Source organism: Humulus lupulus, chromosome 9, assembly GCF_963169125.1.
Source record: "Humulus lupulus chromosome 9, drHumLupu1.1, whole genome shotgun sequence".
Classification (NCBI taxonomy): Eukaryota; Viridiplantae; Streptophyta; class Magnoliopsida; order Rosales; family Cannabaceae; genus Humulus; species Humulus lupulus.
In genome coordinates, this window is record NC_084801.1 from 114,954,339 (window position 1) to 114,975,187 (window position 20,849).

Sequence of the window (20,849 nt, forward strand, 5' to 3'; positions counted from 1 at the left end):
GATTGAGTTTTCTCTTGTTCTTATTGTGAAATCTGAATTGGGATTGAGTTTCTCTTATTCTTATTGTGAAATCCGAATGTGGGTTGAGTTTTCTCTTTTCTTTTTGTGAAATCTGAATCTGCATTGAGTCTCTATTGTTTCTCTTGTGAAATCCGATTCGTTTTGTTTTCGAATCGTTCCTTGTATCTGCATTTGAGAAATAAAAAAAACAAAAAAAAAACAAAAAAAAAAAAAAACAAAAAAAGAAGAAAGAAAGAAAGAAAAGAAAGAAGAAGAAAAAAAAAACAAGAGGATCCGAAAAAAAAATGTTCTAATCTTGTTCCTTATGTCCTAGATGCTCTTTTGCCACATCCCCACGCAAGTGTATCAAAAATCATCAGTTTTTTACAAAATATTTATATATTTGTTTGGTTTGTTTTGGTTTGATTTGCTACTTGAATCCTCCATGATATCGTTTGATTAGTTTTGAAAGAACTTAAAGAAGAATACGAGTGGAAAAAGGCAGAGGTGCAAGCTTATTTGAGGGTAAAAGCCATTGAAATTGAGTGAAACACGAGTGGATTTGAGTGAAAATATTGTTCGAGTGAAACACGTGAGGGAGTGTGGTGAGGTCTTTTCTCCATATTATTCTAACCTTATTTTGCAGATTTCCATCATGGCACAAAATCCAGAGAAAAATGCAAGAAATGAGATTCCACCACCTGAGGTTCCGAATCTACAAATTCAAGCATTTATGGGGGAGATGCGAAGGATGATGAGGGCGGAGTGTGAGCAAATACATGAGAGGTTGGATAGGGTAGAAGAGGGAACGCAATGGAGGGCACGGAGGAACAAGGTGCAACAACGGGATGTTGAGGGTGAAAGAGAGTTTGAAGGGGGAGATTTAGAGGAAGAGTATGACAGGATGTCAGAGGGTAACCATAGGAGGTATGGCCGAGATAGAGAAGCTAGGAATTGGGTAGATAATAATTTGGGAAATATCAAGATGAGAATCCCCGCATTTCAAGGGAAGAGTGATCTTGAGGCATACCTTGAGTGGGAAAAGAAGATGGAGTTGGTTTTTGATTGTCACAACTACTCCGAAGTGAAGAAGGTAAAACTTGCTGCAATTGAATTTACTGATTATGCTGTTGTTTGGTGGGATCAGTTGTGCATCAACAGGAGGCGAAATGGAGATCGTCCTATTGAGACTTGGGATGATATGAAGAGGGTGATGAGGCGACGTTTTGTGCCAGCTCATTACTATCGGGATCTATACCTTAAGTTGCAGGGTCTTCGTCAAGGTTCCAAGAGTGTTGATGAGTATTACAAAGAGATGGAGATGGCTATGATTAGAGCCAATGTGGAAGAAGATTGGGAGGCGACAATGGCAAGGTTTTTGAATGGATTGAACCGAGAGATTGCTAATACAGTTGAGCTACACCATTATGTGGAATTGGAAGATTTGGTGCATATGGCAATGAAAGTTGAGAGGCAGCTCAAGAGGGGTAGTACAAGTTCAAATCCAAGACAAATCCCACAAAATTCAAGTGCAACACCTTGGCGGTCGAACTATCCAAAGAAGGAAGAAAACCCTTTCACTCCCAAGCCTAAAACCGAGCCAAAACTAGCCACCACAACCACAACCTCTCAAGGTAAAACAGCCCCTACTTCATCCTGTTCTAGTGAGATTAAGTGTTTCAAATGTCAGGGGAGAGGACACATTGCTAGCCAATGCCCAAACAAGCGAGTTATGGTAATTCGGGATAATGGGGAGATAGATTTCGAAGAGGAAGATGATCTTGATGACATGCCACCATTGGAGGACGCTTCTATGGGTGGTGAGGAGTTTGGGGCAGAATCTGGTGAGATGCTTGCATTATTCACACGACGAGCCTTAAATTTGCAAGCAAAAGAAGAGGAAGAAGAGGTGTAGCGGGAGAACATCTTTCACACTCGTTGTCATGTGAAAGACAAGGTATGTAGTGTTATTATTGATGGTGGTAGTTGCACTAACGTTGCTAGTTCTTCCATGGTTGAGAAGCTGGGGCTCACAACACTTAGACATCCTCGTTCATACAAGTTGCAATGGTTGAATGATAGTGGTGAAGTAAGGGTTACAAAGCAGGTTGTTGTATCATTTCGAATTGGCAAGTACGAGGATGAAGTCTTGTGCGATGTGGTTCCAATGCATGCTGGACATCTCCTTCTAGGAAGACCTTGGCAGTTTGATCGGTGAGTGCAGCATGATGGCTTCACCGACAAGTACTCATTCACGTTCCGTCAACGGACAATCACTCTAGCTCCATTGACACCAAACACAAGTATATGAAGATCAAGTGAGGTTACAAAAATTGAGTGATAAAAAAAAATTGAGTGAGCAAAAGAAAGAGAAAGAGAGTGAAAAGATGAATGAGAGTGAGGGCAAAGAGAGACAAACAGAGAGCAAGGTCGAATCAAGTGAGAGAGAAAAGAGAGAGAAGAGTTCAGCCAAAGAAGGAAAATCAGAGAGAAATCAAAGAAATTTTTATGCAAAAACAAGTGAGGTTAAGCGAGCATGATTGCAAAACGGACGATGATTGTACTCATGTACAAGGAGGCTCTTTTAAACACTAACCAACTTGATTCTTCGCTGCCTAGCATTGTTGTTTCTATTTTGCAGGAGTTTGAGGATGTGTTTCCCGAGGAGGTACCACATGGTTTACCACCCATCCGAGCGATTGAACACCAAATTGATTTTGTTCCCGGTGTTTCTATCCCAAACCGACCAGCATACAGGAACAATCCGGAGGAGATGAAGGAACTTCAAAGGCAAGTTGAAGAATTGATGGTGAAAGGGCATGTGAGAGAAAGCATGAGTCCATGTGCTGTTCCAGTGATTCTAGTTCCCAAGAAGGATGGGACATGGAGAATGTGTGTTGACTGCCGAGCCATCAACAACATAACGGTAAAATATCGACACCCCATTCCTTGTTTAGATGATATGTTGGATGAGTTGCATGGTTCTTGTGTATTTTCTAAGATTGATCTTAAGAGTGGGTATCATCAAATACGAATGAAAGAAGGTGATGAATGTAAGACCGCATTTAAAACTAAACATGGATTGTATGAGTGGTTAGTCATGCCTTTTGGATTAACTAATGCACCTAGCACTTTCATGCGCTTGATGAATCATGTTTTGTGTGCTTTCATTGGAAAATTTGTTGTTGTGTATTTTGATGATATTCTTATTTATAGCAAGAGTTTGCATGATCATGCCTCACATTTGCATTCGATTTTGGATGTGCTTAGGAAAGAGAAATTATATGCTAACCTCAAGAAATGTACTTTTTGCACCGATAAGCTTGTTTTCCTAGGTTTTGTTGTGAGTGTTACAGGTATTGAGGTTGATGAGGAGAAGATCAAAGCCATCCAAGAGTGGCCGACCCCCACCAGCGTAAGTAATGTTAGAAGTTTTCATGGACTTGCTAGCTTTTACAGGAGGTTTGTAAAGGATTTTAGCACCATCGCCGCACCACTTACTGAAGTTATCAAGAAGAACATTGCCTTCAAATGGGGTGATGCACAAGAGGAGGCATTTCAGCTTATTAAACATAAGCTTACTCACGCTCCTTTACTTGCTTTACCTAACTTTTCTAACACATTTGAAGTTGAATGTGATGCTTCTGGTATTGGTATTGATGCTGTTCTTATGCAGGATGGGAGACCACTTGCATACTTTAGCGAGAAACTAAGTGGGGCTGTACTTAACTACCCCACTTATGACAAAGAATTGTACGCATTGGTTCGAGCTTTAGAGACATGGCAACACTATTTGTGGCCGAAGGAGTTTGTGATTCGTACGGATCATGAATCTTTGAAACATTTGAAAGGACAACATAAGCTGAACAAGAGACATGCACGCTGGGTTGAGTTCATTGAGACATTTCCTTATGTCATTCGGTATAAACAAGGTAAGGAGAATGTGGTTGCTGATGCACTTTCACGCAGGTATGCCTTAATCTCTACTCTTGATGCTAAATTACTTGGTTTTGAGCACATTAAGGAACTTTATCATGTTGACCATGACTTTGGGGAGATTTATGGTGCTTGTGAAAAATCTGCTGAGGGAAAGTTTTATAGGCATGAGGGTTTCTTGTTTAGGGAGCATCGGTTGTGTGTACCTAATTGTTCTTTGAGAGATTTGTTAGTTCGAGAGTCCCATGGTGGAGGGTTGATGGGACATTTTGGAGTCGCTAAGACTCTAGCTATGTTACAGGAGCACTTCTATTAGCCACACATGAAACGAGATGTTGAGCGAATTTGTGGTAGGTGTGTCACTTGTAGGCAAGCTAAATCGAGAGTCCAACCAAATGGTCTTTACACACCACTACCTATTCCTAGTTCACCCTGGGTTGATATTTCAATGGATTTTGTTTTGGGTTTACCTAGTGTTATCCCCAAAAATTGGAGATCGATGACGTGGCAATAGAGGTGACAAGTGGCAGTGCATGGCCCGTTAATGACACGTTAATAGTCAATAAATATATTGGCTCCTCAGAGTTGTGATAAAGTGATCTGGCTTAGGAGTGACCCGGTAGACCAATGAAGAGTGTTGACTGGCCAGTCAAGTGTCATGACCGACCAGGCATGACCTTGTCCGACTAGTCATATGATTGTCTGCCCAGGCATGACCTTGTCCGCCCAGGCATGACCTTGTCTGCCCAGTCATGACCATGTCAGACTAGTCATGACCTTGCCTGCCCAGGAATGACCTTGCCTGCCCAGGAATGACCTTGTCCGACCAGTCATGACCTTGCCTGCCCAGGCATGACCTTGTCTGCCCAGTCATGACCATGTCAGACTAGTCATGACCTTGCCTGCCCAGGAATGACCTTGCCTGCCCAGGAATGACCTTGTCCGACCAGTCATGACCTTGCCTGCCCAAGAATGACCTTGCCTGCCCAGGCATGAACTTGGCCGATCGGTCATGCACATGTCCGACCACCTAAGTGCGTGTCCGACCAGCTAAGTGCATGTCTGCCCAGCCTAGTGCATGTCCGACCAGCTAAGTGCATGTCTGCCCAGCTAAGTGCATGACTGCCCAACCAAGTGCATGACTGCCCAGACAAGAAGCATGTCTGCCTAGTGAAGGTGTGTTTGACCAGCTTGAGTGAGACATGGATCAACTAATAGAGCATGACTACATCAAGATTCCCAGAAATGGCTTCAACAAGAATCGGTCTTGGCATACGCGGGAATCTCTCATTTATCCCACGATTATAGTATATTGTTACATTTTGAATATTGTTGAGTCTAGTTTTTATTATGTTTTGGTGATGTTTTTAGTAGTCTTTTATTTTGTTTTTCCTTGTTTTAGCGCGGGTTTATGCTTTGTTTGGTTGTTTTTGTGAATATCAGGAAGAATTGAGCATGTGGAAGAAAATGCCAAAGAAAGGGAAGAAATAACCGAGTTTTCCATCATATTTTGATCAAGAATGGTTCTCAACACAATTTGGAAGTGTTGGTGAAATTTTGGGATGAAAACTTGAAGAAATGAGATTTCCCTTAAGAGCCACGGCATGAGCAAAAGGGAGCCGCGGCTAGGTGGGAAACAGAAGCATTGTTTTTCAGGAAGTCTTCGGGCTGCGGCATGGCTAGATAGAGCCGCGGCATAGATGGGTACTCTGCCCAGAATTCGTCGATGCGGGCCGCGGCATGGATTCAGAGAGCCGCGGCATGAAAAGGACCTCCTGCCCAGAAATTGTGATACGGGCTGAGTCTAGTTTTTATTATGTTTTGGTGATGTTTTTAGTAGTCTTTTATTTTGTTTTTCCTTGTTTTAGCGCGGGTTTATGCTTTGTTTGGTTGTTTTTGTGAATATCAGGAAGAATTGAGCATGTGGAAGAAAATGCCAAAGAAAGGGAAGAAATAACCGAGTTTTCCATCATATTTTGATCAAGAATGGTTCTCAACACAATTTGGAAGTGTTGGTGAAATTTTGGGATGAAAACTTGAAGAAATGAGATTTCCCTTAAGAGCCACGGCATGAGCAAAAGGGAGCCGCGGCTAGGTGGGAAACAGAAGCATTGTTTTTCAGGAAGTCTTCGGGCCGCGGCATGGCTAGATAGAGCCGCGACATAGATGGGTACTCTGCCCAGAATTCGTCGATGCGGGCCGCGGCATGGATTCAGAGAGCTGCGGCATGAAAAGGACCTCCTGCCCAGAAATTGTGATACGGGCCGCGGCATAGTGCATGTAGAGCCGCGGCCCGCTTCTTTAATTTTTGAAATCTTAGGTTTTAAGATTGCGAAAAGGAGAGGAATAGGGAGGTACGGACGAAGGAGGAGTTCTGGTTTTGGGAGGCTGAAGCTTATAGTATTTTTTTATATGTTTTTCTTCTTGATGTTATCTTTAGTTTTTGTTGTGATTAGTACTATGACTATGAATTAATTTTCTGTTTAGGATGTTCAATTGAATCTCTTGAATTTCTGTTATGACCTAATGCAATTTTAATTTCTTTCTTCTTCAATCTTCTTCAATTCCTTATAACCTGTTCTTATAGATTGATTATTGATTGGCCATCTTTAGTCATATATATATGTTTTTAAGTCAAAATCTGAGAAGTGAGATTTAATTATGCTGTGGTTATATTGGACATAATTCTAATTTAGAACGAAAGTATCTGAATTAATTGTGTAACTGTTATTAAGTTGTGGAATTTAATGCTACCTTTGTGGTTCAATTTACCATAGAAATATAGGAAATTGTCACCTAGGTTGAGTTTATAATTCATAGTATGATTATAGGCTGCTGTATCAACTTGTTAATTGAAGTAGGTAGAAATAAGAAGAATTCACATTTTGCATTAGGGAATAATAGGAAGGATAGTTGATGAGATTGAATATCCTAATTGTTTCCCAGTGATTAAAGTAAAAGTTTTACTATTAGTTTTTATTCCATTTAATTTCGATTATTATTTCTGCATTTTATTGTTACTTTTGATGTATTTTACAAAAATCAAGAATTTCAATTTATCAAATAGAACAAGAAATTAATTGATTGGTAATTGATAACTCAGTCCTTGAGGACGATACTTGGTTTTACCATTTTATTACGAATTTGCGACTATGTGCACTTGCATAGCAAAATTATTGCAACAAGTTTTTGGCACCGTTGCCGGGGACTGAAAATTATCAATATCAGTCTAATTAATTTTTATTCTAATTTGATTTTAATTTCTCTCGTTTCTAATCTGTTTAGTTGCTTAATTTGTCTATCTCAGGTGAATTTTGGTATATGCGTGGCAGAAAAGGAAAGGACACACTTGTTCCTCTGAATCTTGAGATTGAGAAGTCTTGCAATAAAATCAGAAAGAAGAAGAGAGAGGCCCATAAATCTGTAAAGATGGCACAGAATGAAGGGGATGGCAGGAATGTTCAAACTCCTGGAGTTGTACGAGGGGTTCAGGCTCAACCCAATGCTGAGAGGAGCCTGCGAGATTATGTGCTACCCACTCTGACGGGAGTACAAAATAGTATATGCCCACCAACTGTAGAGGCCAACAACTTTGAAATAAAGCCCGCTATTCTACAAATGGTGCAATCTTCTGTGCAATTCAATGGGTTACCCTCTGAAGATCCTCACACCCATTTGTCCAATTTTCTGGAGTTATGTGGGAGCTTCAGATATAATGGAGTGAGTGATGACGCAATCAAGCTCAGGCTTTTCCCATTTTCTCTAAGGGACAGAGCAAAAATTTGGCTGAACTCTCTGCAGCCAAACTCTATCGTCACCTGGCAAGATCTAGCTCAGAAATTTTTGTCCAAATTCTTCCCTCCGTCCAAGGCTGCTAAATTGAGGGGAGAGATAAATAACTTTTGCCAGAATGACGGAGAGTCATTGTATGAGGCGTGGGAAAGGTTTAAGGAACTCCTGAGAAGATGTCCTCATCATGGCATTGAACAGTGGATGCTAGTACATAATTTCTACAATGGTTTATGTCCGACAACCAGAACCATTATTGATGCTGCAGCGGGTGGCACTTTTATGAGCAAGAGCGCAACTAGTGCTTATGAGCTGCTGGAGGACATGGCTACAAACAACCATCAGTGGTCTGAGGAGAGATCATCAGGAGTCAGTAAGATAGCTGGGGTGCATGAGCTAGATGCAATTACTGCTTTAACAGCGCAAGTAGCCTCTTTGACCAAGCAGTTGCAACAGAGCAGTGTATCTGCTAATGCGGTTCAGATGGAAGTGAGGTGTGAAATGTGTGGTGGTGCTCATTCTGTCGATCAGTGCCCTATCTGTATGAATAACACCCCAATGGATCATGCTCAAGTTCAGGCGGTGGGAAATTTTCAGAGGCCACTCAACAATCCATTCTCCAACAACTACAATCCAGGGTGGCGAAATCATCCAAATTTTTCGTGGAAGAATAATCAAGGACAATAACCTCCGTTTCAGGGCCAGTTTCAGAATAACATGCCTCAGCCACCTATGAATCAAGCTTCGTCATCACTGCAGCTTAGGCCTCAACAATCAATTCCTCAACTTGAGAGACCTAATGAACTGCATGCTGCCTTGTTAACTCTTACTAATACACAGACTCAATTTATGACTGAGACCAGATCCTCCATTCGAAACCTTGAGACACAGGTTGGGCAGTTGGCCAATATGCTCAATAACAGACCCCAGGGAAACTTGCCTAGTAATACTGAAGTCAACCCCAAGGAGCAAGTTCAGGCAATTACTCTGAGGAGTGGGAAGCAAACAGAGCAGCCTAGACCTCCACAGGCAATGGTTCAGAAAAAAGAGATGGGTGCACAGTCTGAGTCAGAAAGGGTTACTGAAGACCATCAGAAGTCAGAACAGAGTCCCCCAGTTGTCATTGAGCAGCCAGTTAGAGTTCCATACCCTCAGAGGCTTAGAAAGACTACCCTTGATAAACAGTTTTCTAAGTTTCTTGAGGTGTTTAAAAAGCTGCACATAAACATTCCTTTTGCTGAGGCCTTGGAGCAAATGCCCATTTATGTTAAGTTCATGAAGGAGATTTTGTCAAAGAAAAGGAGAATGGAGGACTATGAGACTGTAGCACTCACTGAAGAGTGCAGCGCTATTTTACAAAGGAAGTTACCCCAAAAGCTGAGAGATCCGGGGAGTTTCACCATACCTTGCACCATTGGCAAGTTTGAATGCAAGCACGCCTTATGTGATCTGGGGGCAAGTATCAATCTGATGCCCTTATCGGTGTTTAAAAGACTTGGTTTGGGGGAGGCAAAACCAAAAACTGTCACTTTACAGCTCGCAGACCGATCGTTAACACATCCACGAGGTATTATTGAGGATGTTCTTGTGAAAGTGGATAAGTTCATATTTCCCACTGACTTTATTGTTCTGGACATGGAGGAGGACACAGATGTCCCTATTATTCTTGGTAGGCCATTTCTAGCCACAGGCCAAGCTCTTATTGATGTTCAAAAAGGAGAGCTTAAGCTTAGAGTTCAAGGAGATGAGGTGGTCTTTAATGTCTTCAAGTCTATGAAGTATCCGGTGGCTAGTGACAATTGCTTTAGTGTGGATGTGATAGAAAAGGCAGTCTCCAAGAGAAGGATGAGTAGTGATGCCTTAGAGGCAGTATTATTGGGTGATGAAGGCGATGATGATGAGGATGCTGAGATCAGAGAATGTGTAAATTGGATCAACTCTTTCCAACCATATTGGAAGAAGTTTCAAGAATTAGCGGATGCGACTGATAAACCGCTAACCTCCGTTCAGCAGCCACCACCGTTGGAACTAAAGGTCCTCCCAGATCACTTGCAATATGCTTATTTGGGAGAGAATGAAACTTTACCGGCCATTGTGTTAGCTGACCTGTCAAAGGTAGAATTGGAGAAACTGTTGAGGGTTCTAAGGGAGCATAAATTGGCCATTGGGTGGACCTTGGCAGATATTAGAGGAATAAGCCCAGCGACAGTGATGCATAAAATCTTATTGGAGGAGAATAGCAAGCCGTCCATAGAGGCCCAGAGAAGACTCAATCCAGCCATGAAGGATGTAGTACTTGAGCAAATTCTTAAATGGTTGGATGTTGGGGTGATCTACCCAATTTCTGACAGTGCATGGGTGAGCCCTGTGCAAGTGGTACCTAAGAAGGGTGGAATGACTGTAGTGAAAAATGAGAACAATGAACTCATTCCAACAAGAACTATAACGGGGTGGCGGATTTGTATAGACTACCGCAAGCTCAATAAGGCAACAAGGAAGGATCATTTTCCTTTGCCTTTTCTTGATCAGATGCTTGACAGATTGGCAGGCCATAGCTACTACTGTTTCTTGGATGGGTATTCTGGGTATCATCGGATTGCTATTGCACCAGAGGATCAAGAGAAAACAACCTTCACATGTCCTTATGGCACATTTGCTTTCAGGAGAATGCCATTTGGACTGTGCAATGCCCCTGCAACATTTCAAAGGTGCATGATGGCCATATTTTCAGACATGGTAGACCGGTGTATTGAGATTTTCATGGATGATTTCTCTGTTTTTGGCTCATCATTTGACCTCTGTTTGGGTAATTTGGAGAACGTGCTGCGTCGTTGTGAGATGGCTAATCTAGTGTTGAATTGGGAGAAATGCCATTTTATGGTGAAAGAGGGGATCGTTCTTGGCCATAAAATTTCAAGTGAGGGAATTGAGGTAGATAGAGCGAAAATTTCTACCATTGAAAGGCTGCCTCCACCAGTTTCAGTCAAAGGAGTTAGAAGTTTTCTTGGTCACGCTAGGTTCTATCGAAGATTCATCAAAGATTTCTCAAAGGTGTCTAAGCCTCTCTCGAATCTGCTTATGAATGGAGTTGTCTTTGATTTTAATGACGAATGTTTGAGGGCGTTCAATTTCTTGAAAGAAAAGCTTATTTCTGCTCCAATTGTGATAGCTCCGAATTGGGAATTGCCTTTTGAGTTGATGTGTGATGCCAGTGATTACGCAGTGGGGGCAGTTCTGGGACAGCGGATTGACAAGGTATTCAGGTCTATTTACTATGCTAGTCGGACTCTAAATGATGCTCAGCTGAATTATGCCACTACAGAAAAAGAGTTGCTAGCTATTGTGTTTGCTTGCGACAAATTTAGACCATATCTGATTGGCAACAAGGTGATTGTCTACACTGATCACTCTGCCATTAAATATTTGATGTCAAAGAAAGATGCCAAGCCCCGCCTGATTAGATGGATTCTGTTGCTTCAAGAATTTGACATGGAGATTCGTGACAAGAAGGGCAGCGAGAATGTGGTAGCTGATCATCTCTCTAGACTTGAGGTGGAGGAGACTGAAAGCAAGAAAGCAGTGCAAATCAATGATCACTTTCCTGATGAGCAGTTGTTTGGGGTAAGTAAGACATTAACTGTCCCGTGGTTTGCAGACATAGTGAACTTTTTGGTTGCAAAAATTGTGCCTTCTAAAATGTCAAAGCAGCAATTAAAGAAATTCTTTTCTGAGGTGAAACACTACTATTGGGAGGAACCTATTCTCTATAGGCACTGTATTGATCAGATTATCAGAAGGTGTGTTCCTGAAGAAGAGATGCAGTCCATTCTTAATCACTGTCATACTCAACAATGTGGAGGGCATTTTGGAGCATCAAGAACGGCGGCTAAGGTATTACAAAGTGGTTTCTATTGGCCTTCATTATTCAAGGATGCCAATGTTTTTGTCAAGGCTTGTGATAGATGTCAGAGAACTGGCAATATCTCGAGGAGAAACGAAATGCCTCTACAAGGGATTCTTGAGGTGGAACTGTTTGACGTATGGGGCATCGATTTCATGGGGCCTTTTCCACCGTCTTACAACAATGAATATATTCTATTGGCAGTGGATTATGTATCCAAATGGGTGGAGGCTGCAGCAACTAGAGCCAATGATGGTAAAACTGTACTTAATTTTCTGCATAAACATATTTTTACTAGATTTGGCACTCCCTGAGCTCTGATTAGTGATGAAGGGAAACACTTTGTGAATAAGCAACTGGATGCACTGCTGGCTCGTTATGGAGTTTATCACCGAAAAGCTTTGCCTTACCATCCTCAATCAAATGGGCAAGCTGAAGTTTCGAACAGAGAAATCAAGAGCATCCTTGAGAAGACCGTTGACAGTTCGAGGAAAAATTGGTCGAAAAAGTTAGATGATGCGATTTGGGCATACAGAACTGCATTCAAAACACCAATAGGCATGTCCCCTTACAGGTTAGTGTTTGGTAAAGCATGTCATCTACCAGTCGAATTGGAGCATAGGGCATTTTGGGCTATGAAAAAGTTAAATTATGATTGGAGTGCCGCTAGTGAAAGAAGACTGTTGCAACTGAATGAACTTGACGAGTTCAGAAATGAGGCTTATGAGAATGCCAAGATTTATAAAGAAAGAACAAAACGCTTGGCATGACAAGAACTTAATCAGAAAAGAGTTCCAACCAGGGCAGCAGGTACTTCTTTTCAATTCAAGACTGCGGCTGTTTCCTGGCAAACTGAAGTCAAGATGGTCAAGGCCATTCACTATAGTTCAAGTTTTTCCATATGGTTCTGTAGAAGTTCGGGGCAACTCAGGTGATTCCTTTAAAGTCAATGGTCAGAGATTGAAGCCCTACTTGGGTGGTAGTTTTGATCAAGCGAAGTCTATCCTCCTTCTGAAGCCTCTCTGAAGAGGGATTCAGGGTCCGGCTAAATGACGTTAACTACAGCGCTTGTAGGAGGCACCCTATATTTTACTTGTTATTTATTTTACTTTTATATTTGTAAACAATGGATATTTGGTTTATTTTTAGACTTTTAGAATCGTGAAAAACGTGAAAAATGAAAAAAACTTAAAAAAATCAAAAAAATAAAAAATTCCTTAAGGGCCGCAGCATAGTCATATGATGCCGCGACATTGGGGGTTCCAGAGGCTCACGAATTTGGCAGTAAAGGGGCGGGCCGCGGCATAGATGAGGAGGGCCGCGGCATTAAACCCAAGATTTCCCAGAATAATGAGGCGGGCCGCGGCATATGTATGAGAGAGCCGCGGCATTACATCCGGGCGATTCTATGCGGGCCGCGGCATAGTCAAGGTAATGCCGCGGCCCTAGTCCGAAAATTGGGATAAAAAACCCTAAATCAGCCATTGTCTCATTCATTCACTCTCACAATATACATCACACTCCAAACATCTTTTTCTCTCTAATTTTTTTTGAGACTTCCATCAGTCAAGGAGACCACAAGAAGGATTTTTGTGCCATTCAAGTAAGTGTATCTTCTCTAGTCTAATGCTTTTGATTGGAGATTAGATTGCATTGTGGTGTTGTGGATTGTTCTTTGTTGTTCTTGTGAGAAGATTAAGGGTTTTGCAAATTATTGATTGTGGGAATTATTGTTTGAGGCTATTGATTGTGGGAATTATTGTTTGAGGCTATTGATTGTGGGAATTAGTGTTTGGGGTTGTTGATTGTGGTAATTAGTAAGTTTGGGGGGGAGTGACACCAAAAAGGAAATTATACTCAAGTTCTTGAGAGCATATTTGGGGGTTTAGTTGGTTCTTTTTGAAAGATATTATGGGTCCTAAGCGAAATCCCCTTAGAGGCACCTCCTCCAAGAAAGCATCCTCATCACGCACTTAACCACCACCAACACCACCTGCCCCAGCTGAGTATGACACTAATTTATTTGTTAATAAGGACGCTGCCGAGTTGTTTAAAAAGATTTATAAAAGATCGGTGGTAAGGGAAAGGGGGTTTGACTTTAATGAGGCCCCTGCTGTACAACACCCTGGCTATGAACTTATCAAAGCTGAAATAGTGCGACGTAAATGGAATTTGTTTTGTGACTCGACCTATGTGGATTCAGCCAACTGCTCTATTATATATGAATTTTTCGCCAACTTTTCATATCAAGATGCAGAGCAGAATAATTTTGTCAGGGGAAAATTGGTGCCTACAACAGCCTATGCATTCAACCAATTACTGGGTCTTCCCTCTTTTTTTGCACAAGAGGATGAACACTGGCAGTTGGCCCATTTCGAGGAGCCAGACTATGATGCGGTGGCTGCGGTCTTGAGTATGGAAGGGGCACGTTTCAGTTATCATAATGGGAGGCCCAAAGAGTTGTTCAGGTGGCAGCTAAACCCAGTTGCGAAGGCGTGGGTTTATTTTGTGAGTGCACGTTTACTGCCGACGTCTCATCTGTCTTCTGTTGATCGAGAGCGTTGTTTGTTAGTGTATGCTATCATGACCCAAAAGAAGGTCGATGTGGGCCGCATTATTCGCTATAGCATTCGCAACATCAGTAGATTCAACACTACAGCTGGTGTCGCCCATGGTACCTTCCTCTCGAATTTATGCAACACCTATGAGGTACCAACCTTTCCCAGCAATCTAGTCCGGAGGCCAATGGGAGCAATCAATCAGACCTTTTTTACGGCCTCCCTCCAGCTTCGCTTACGCAGCCTGCCTCTACTCAGCCAAATAAGCGCAGCTGGACTGATGAAACAGGGGACCCTGATCAAGCTGAGGAGGAGGAAGTAGAAGAAGCGGGTCCCAGCAACCCACCTGAAAATTTGGCAATTGGAGGACCGATTGACGAGCACACACATCGTATGCATGCTCGATTGGATTACATTATTCAACAAAATCAGTATTTAATCCAATCGCAGCAGGCGCAAAATCAGCACTATAATGACTTTATGGTGCAACAAAATGAATATGGGCGGGCTCACATTGAGGAGTTGAATACTTTGGTCACGAGGTGGACTATGAGTTCAGCTGATGAGAATTATTTCACTCCACCGCCACAGTATACTCCATATCAGTGGCCACCTCCACCACCTCCACCGCCATACTGATGTGGCGTCAGGTAAGTTCTCTTCCCTTGTTCTTTTCTTTAGCACATTGGGGACAATGTGCATCTTAAGTTTGGGGGGGAGGTTATTTTGTTTTATTTATTTTTTCTGCGTTGTTTAGTTTAGTTTTCTGTAGTGTAAAGGTTAAACCATCATTCTTGTCTGTACTTGCTTTGTCTTTGCTCGTGAAAAGGAAATTGAATTCAACTGTGTGCTTGGTTCAATTGTTTTAGAGTTGAATTTAAAAAGTTTTGTGGGAAATTTTTAATATGTTTTGAAAAGACAACATTTTGGATTGTATTATATGTGTTTGACTAGGGTTGGTGGAATGACAATTTGAATCTAATAGAACTTGCATTATTTGGCTTTTGAGGCGAAATTCTTGATGACATGTGTTTAGAAAAGTGATTTAGGCAATTTTATTGGATCGATTGTGCCTTTCAAGCCGACCTTGAGTTAATTATCCTTAGTTACCCTTTTGAGCCTTGAACTTGGTTTTTGTTCTTGATCATACTATTTGAGCCTAAATTTCTTAACTTCTTTATTTTTGTTTTCCTTTCCTTTTGTTATCATAAGCATATAATCTGTGGGAAAGAAGAAGGAAAAATAGTAAGAAATTGGTATGATTGGAATATAGTATGATTGTAAAAAAAAAAAAAAAAGAGAGAGAGAGAGAAGTCTTTGAAAAAAAAAAAAAGAAAAAAAAAGAAGAAAATAATGAAAAGTGTTGTAATCTCTCTCTCTCTAATTGTATAAAAGGGTGATTTTTGGTGTGGTAAAGAGAAATTTGGTGGGTTTCAAAGTTTTTATGCTTATGGTAACGACTGAGCCTAAATGAGAATTTCATCTACCCTTACCTAAGCCTAACACTATAACCTGTGAAAGTCCTTTTGATTTCAAAACATGTGTTGTTGACATTAGTGGAGAAGGTCAAGTAATGCAAGCATATTGTAGAGTTGGTTTGTGGAATTGTCTGAAATGAGTTGAGCATATATGATAGAATCTAAGTGTTGTAGTCATTTTCATGATATATTATTGATTTCCCTATTTGAATTGTATAAGTTGGACTTTAAGGCAATTGAGCTGAAATTCTGGTTATAAATATTGCAATTGAGATTTCATGAGTTTTGGCAAAGCAGTGTAGATGGTAATGATGGTTTAGCTTGTTCGTTTGTGTTTGTTTCTTTTTGTTAGTTTAACTTGGTCTTTACTCGAGGGCGAGTAAAGGTTAAGTTTGGGGGAGTTTGTTGAGTCTAGATTTTATTATGTTTTGGTGATGTTTTTAGTAGTCTTTTATTTTGTTTTTCCTTGTTTTAGCGCGGGTTTATGCTTTGTTTGGTTGTTTTTGTGAATATCAGGAAGAATTGAGCATGTGGAAGAAAATGCCAAAGAAAGGGAAGAAATAACCAAGTTTTCCATCATATTTTGATCAAGAATGGTTCTCAACACAATTTGGAAGTGTTGGTGAAATTTTGGGATGAAAACTTGAAGAAATGAGATTTCCCTTAAGAGCCACGGCATGAGCAAAAGGGAGCCGCGGCTAGGTGGGAAACAGAAGCATTGTTTTTCAGGAAGTCTTCGGGCCGCGGCATGGCTAGATAGAGCCGCGACATAGATGGGTACTCTGCCCAGAATTCGTCGATGCGGGCCGCGGCATGAAAAGGACCTCCTGCCCAGAAATTGTGATACGAGCCGCGGCATAGTGCATGTAGAGCCGCGGCCCGCTTCTTTAATTTTTGAAATCTTAGGTTTTAAGATTGCGAAAAGGAGAGGAATAGGGAGGTACGGACGAAGGAGGAGTTCTGGTTTTGGGAGGCTGAAGCTTAGAGTATTTTTTATATGTTTTTCTTCTTGATGTTATCTTTAGTTTTTGTTGTGATTAGTACTATGACTATGAACTAATTTTCTGTTTAGGATGTTCAATTGAATCTCTTGAATTTCTGTTATGACCTAATGCAATTTTAATTTCTTTCTTCTTCAATCTTCTTCAATTCCTTATAACATGTTCTTATAGATTGATTATTGATTGGCCATCTTTAGTCATATATATATGTTTTTAAGTCAAAATCTGAGAAGTGAGATTTAATTATGCTGTGGTTATATTGGACATAATTCTAATTTAGAACGAAAGTATCTGAATTAATTGTGTAACTGTTATTAAGTTGTGGAATTTAATGCTACCTTTGTGGTTCAATTTACCATAGAAATATAGGAAATTGTCACCTAGGTTGAGTTTATAATTCATAGTATGATTATAGGCTGCTGTATCAACTTGTTAATTGAAGTAGGTAGAAATAAGAAGAATTCACATTTTGCATTAGGGAATAATATGAAGGATAGTTGATGAGATTGAATATCCTAATTGTTTCCCAGTGATTAAAGTAAAAGTTTTACTATTAGTTTTTATTCCATTTAATTTCGATTATTATTTCTGCATTTTATTGTTACTTTTGATGTATTTTACAAAAATCAAGAATTTCAATTTATCAAATAGAACAAGAAATTAATTGATTGGTAATTGATAACTCAGTCCTTGAGGACGATACTTGGTTTTACCATTTTATTACGAATTTGCGACTGTGTGCACTTGCATAGCAAAATTATCGCAACAAATATTGTTGTAATTTAAATAATATGAGAATAATAAAATATCCCGATTATGGGGATATCATCTGTACGATCCTAAGCCTATAAATACAAGGCTTATGGCATCATAAAGGGGATTCGACTTTTGGAATGGAGAGCTTTTGATCTGAATTTTCTAGAGAGAGAAAGCACTGGCATTTGAGAGAATTCTTGTATTTTTGTAATCTGCACTGAAGAAACTCAGTTGACTCAGATTCATCTGATCTTGAGTGCAGATCTATAATCACAAATCTAAGTGGATTAGGCTATTACCAGCATATTGGGGCTGAACCACTATAAAAATTACGTGTGTTATTTACTTTCTTTTCAAAACCGTCTGTGTCGTTTTATTTCTCTTGAAGGTTTTATCGTTCTTGACGTTCTCACGTTGTTGGCCAAAAACGCGGTCAACACCTAGGAGTAAGCGTGGGAGGGATTCAATCTTTGTGGTTGTAGACCGGTTTTCTAAGATGGCTCACTTTATACCTTGTCATAAAACTGATGATGCTTCTAATGTTGCAGATTTGTTCTTTAGGGAGATTGCGAGATTACATGGTATGCCTAGGACAATTGTGTCAGATCGGGCTGCTAAGTTCTTGAGTTACTTTTGGAAGACGTTGTGGGGTAAACTTGGAACGAAACTGTTATTTTCTACTACTTGTCATCCTCAAACTGATGGTCAAACAGAAGTAGTTAATAGAACTTTATCCACTTTATTGAGGGCTATCATTAGTAAGAACATTAAGACTTGGGAGGATTGTTTACCACATGTTGAGTTTGCTTATAATCGTTCCATGCATTCTTCCACTAAGTTTTTACCGTTTGAAATTGTTTATGGTTTTAACCCTTTAACTCCTTTGGATTTATCACCATTACCTGTTTCTGAGCATGTGAATTTAGATGGCAAGAAGAAGGCAGAATTTGTGAAGCAATTCCATGAGAGGGCACGCCTCAACATAGAGAGGAGGATAGAGAAATACATCAAGATGCTAATAAGGGACGTCACAAGCAGGTTTTTGTGCCCGGTGATTGGGTGTGGTTGCACATGAGGAAAGAAAGATTTCCAGCACAAAGACGTTCCAAATTGCTACCTCGAGGAGATGGTACGTTTCAAGTGCTAGAACGAATCAATGACAATGCCTACCGACTAGATTTACTAGGTGAGTACAATGTTAGTGCTACTTTCAATGTTTATGATCTGAGTCCTTTTGATGTAGGTGACGATTTGAGGACAAATCCTTCTCAACAGGGGGGGGGGGGAATGATGAGGGCATCAAGACTAACGACCCAATTCAAGTTCCAGTTGGTCCCGTGACGAGGGCGCGAGCTAGGAGATTCAAAGAAGAACTTAACCACTTAGTTTGGAGAATTCTACAACAGGAAGAGGCTGAGTTCACTACTGAGGGTGAACAAAAGCTTGTGTTTCTCATCAAAGTTGATTCAGTTTAGGGGCTTGATTCCTTTTATTATTTTGGGCTTTTGTTATTTGGAGTCAAAAGACATGTCATTTTGGGCTTTTGTTTTGGGCCTTTTCATTATGGTTATTTTAGGGTTTTTATTTTTCTAAAAACCCTCCTTGTATTTTCGGCTATATTAGGCCTTGTGGACAACTTGGAATTTAGATTGTTTTGTTAATGAAAAATATTGAGAGTTTTCTTCTTGAGTTCTTGAAGAGACTTTTTCGAACTTATCAAGGGAATCCTTGTGGCGTTCAAACCTAACTTATCAAACAGAAATCCATCCCCGTTTGTGGCGTCTTTCACTATACCAAGGTTCGTGCTTTGCTAAGCATTGGGTCGCGATTATCCATTCCAATTTCGAGTGTTCTTGGGCTGTTTGTCCAGATTTGGTTCGGGTTTCGTCACATTTGTTGGCGTGGTTCGTATCATAAAGTTTCTTTTGAAAGTTTTTCACACACTTTGTTTTGATAGAGACAATAGAAACACGATCAAGATTATTATTATTATTATTATTATTATTATTGTTGTTATTATTATTATTATGTTGTTGTTGTTATTTAATCTTTCAAATAGTTGTATAAAAAAGTGAGTCATGAGACTAATGATGAATAATATTTCTCCTAACTTTGACTAGTGTTTCTTGTTCTTGGATATTACTAAACTTTATTTATTTTTTATTTATTATAAAAGCATAGCTTTTCATTTACACATGCACGCACAATGTTTTCTATATAATATGTTTGTTGTGTGGTTTATAATGGCTTTCTCAATCATTAATTCACTAAACGATTTTGTGAATTTTATGGACACTCACTCAAAGCAGAAGGCGATTTCATCTCTTCTTCCTTAAACACCAAGATAATGCTTAGCTATGTGTGGATTATTCATTTTTTCTTCCTATAACCACTTATGCAAAATGTGTCAGACATATACCTATAGGGAAATTTCATGTTTTATGCATGATAACTTAGTGAAATTTTTTAATATGCCAACATAAGTTACTATCCCAAATATATGACAGTTTCAATTTTTCGGACAAAAATACCTCTAACATTCAAACATTCATTTTCTCTCTCTCAGTCCGATCTCTCTCATTCTAATCTTGTAGATATCGAAAAAATACCAAAATTAAAAAAAAAAATCATCTGAAACAGACATTTGAGTGAAAAAATATAAACCTCTAAAGTTTTCGTCAAATTTCAATGCAGAGCATCAAAAAAATATTGTTTTGGCCAAAAATCAAGTTTTCATGATTGCATCGCAAAAGCATCGAAACACCATCGATTTTGTATTGAAAAAATATCGATTTCGCATTTAGAAAGCATTGTTTTGTAAAAAAAAACAAGTTTTCATGATTGCATCTATTTTTTATCATACATATAAATGTAGTGGATTGTACTTGTTGTACCCTAATTTTAGCACGAGTTTACTCACTCAGATTGGGTACAACTGGCAGGTAAATACGTGAAAAAGATAACCAAGTAGAATATCTAATCATTAACCACATCAGTAGCTCGAGGTTCATGGTGGTCAGACCCGATATTGGGCGTCCTAGATCATTACGAGCTAGGAGTCAGATAGCTGTCAAGCTTGAGCTCGTATGAGACATTCAGCTCGTGAGGATCTAGGTATAACGCAGACTAAATGATCCCAAGAGATTCGAGGATTCTTTATACGTTCATTAATGACCTAACTGCATCATATTTATGTCATTTATTACCCAACATTGCAGGAACGTGTTTATTATGTTATCTGATCATATCCCAATGTAAATTGGAATAATCTGTATTAATTATATACCATATATGTAATTACGCGGTTTGTTTACACAGTTACCCAAACCTGTCCATGGAATTCCCCTATAAATACTGGGAATATTGGACAGGAAAGGGGGCCATTACTCTGTATTACCGAAACTTTGCCAAAATAGAGAGAGAAACAATA

At 39.9% G+C, this 20,849-nt stretch overlaps 1 non-coding gene and 1 pseudogene across 1 annotated transcript; one reads left to right on the forward strand and one right to left on the reverse strand.

Moving 5' to 3' along the window:
- Positions 1-1,081: 1,081 nt before the first annotated feature.
- LOC133799953 (uncharacterized) lies at positions 1,082-18,894 on the forward strand (annotated as a pseudogene).
- Positions 7,813-7,919, reverse strand: LOC133802861 (small nucleolar RNA R71). The gene has a single exon (XR_009877609.1). It is a non-coding gene; the product is annotated as a small nucleolar RNA R71 (small nucleolar RNA).
- Positions 18,895-20,849: the final 1,955 nt, after the last annotated feature.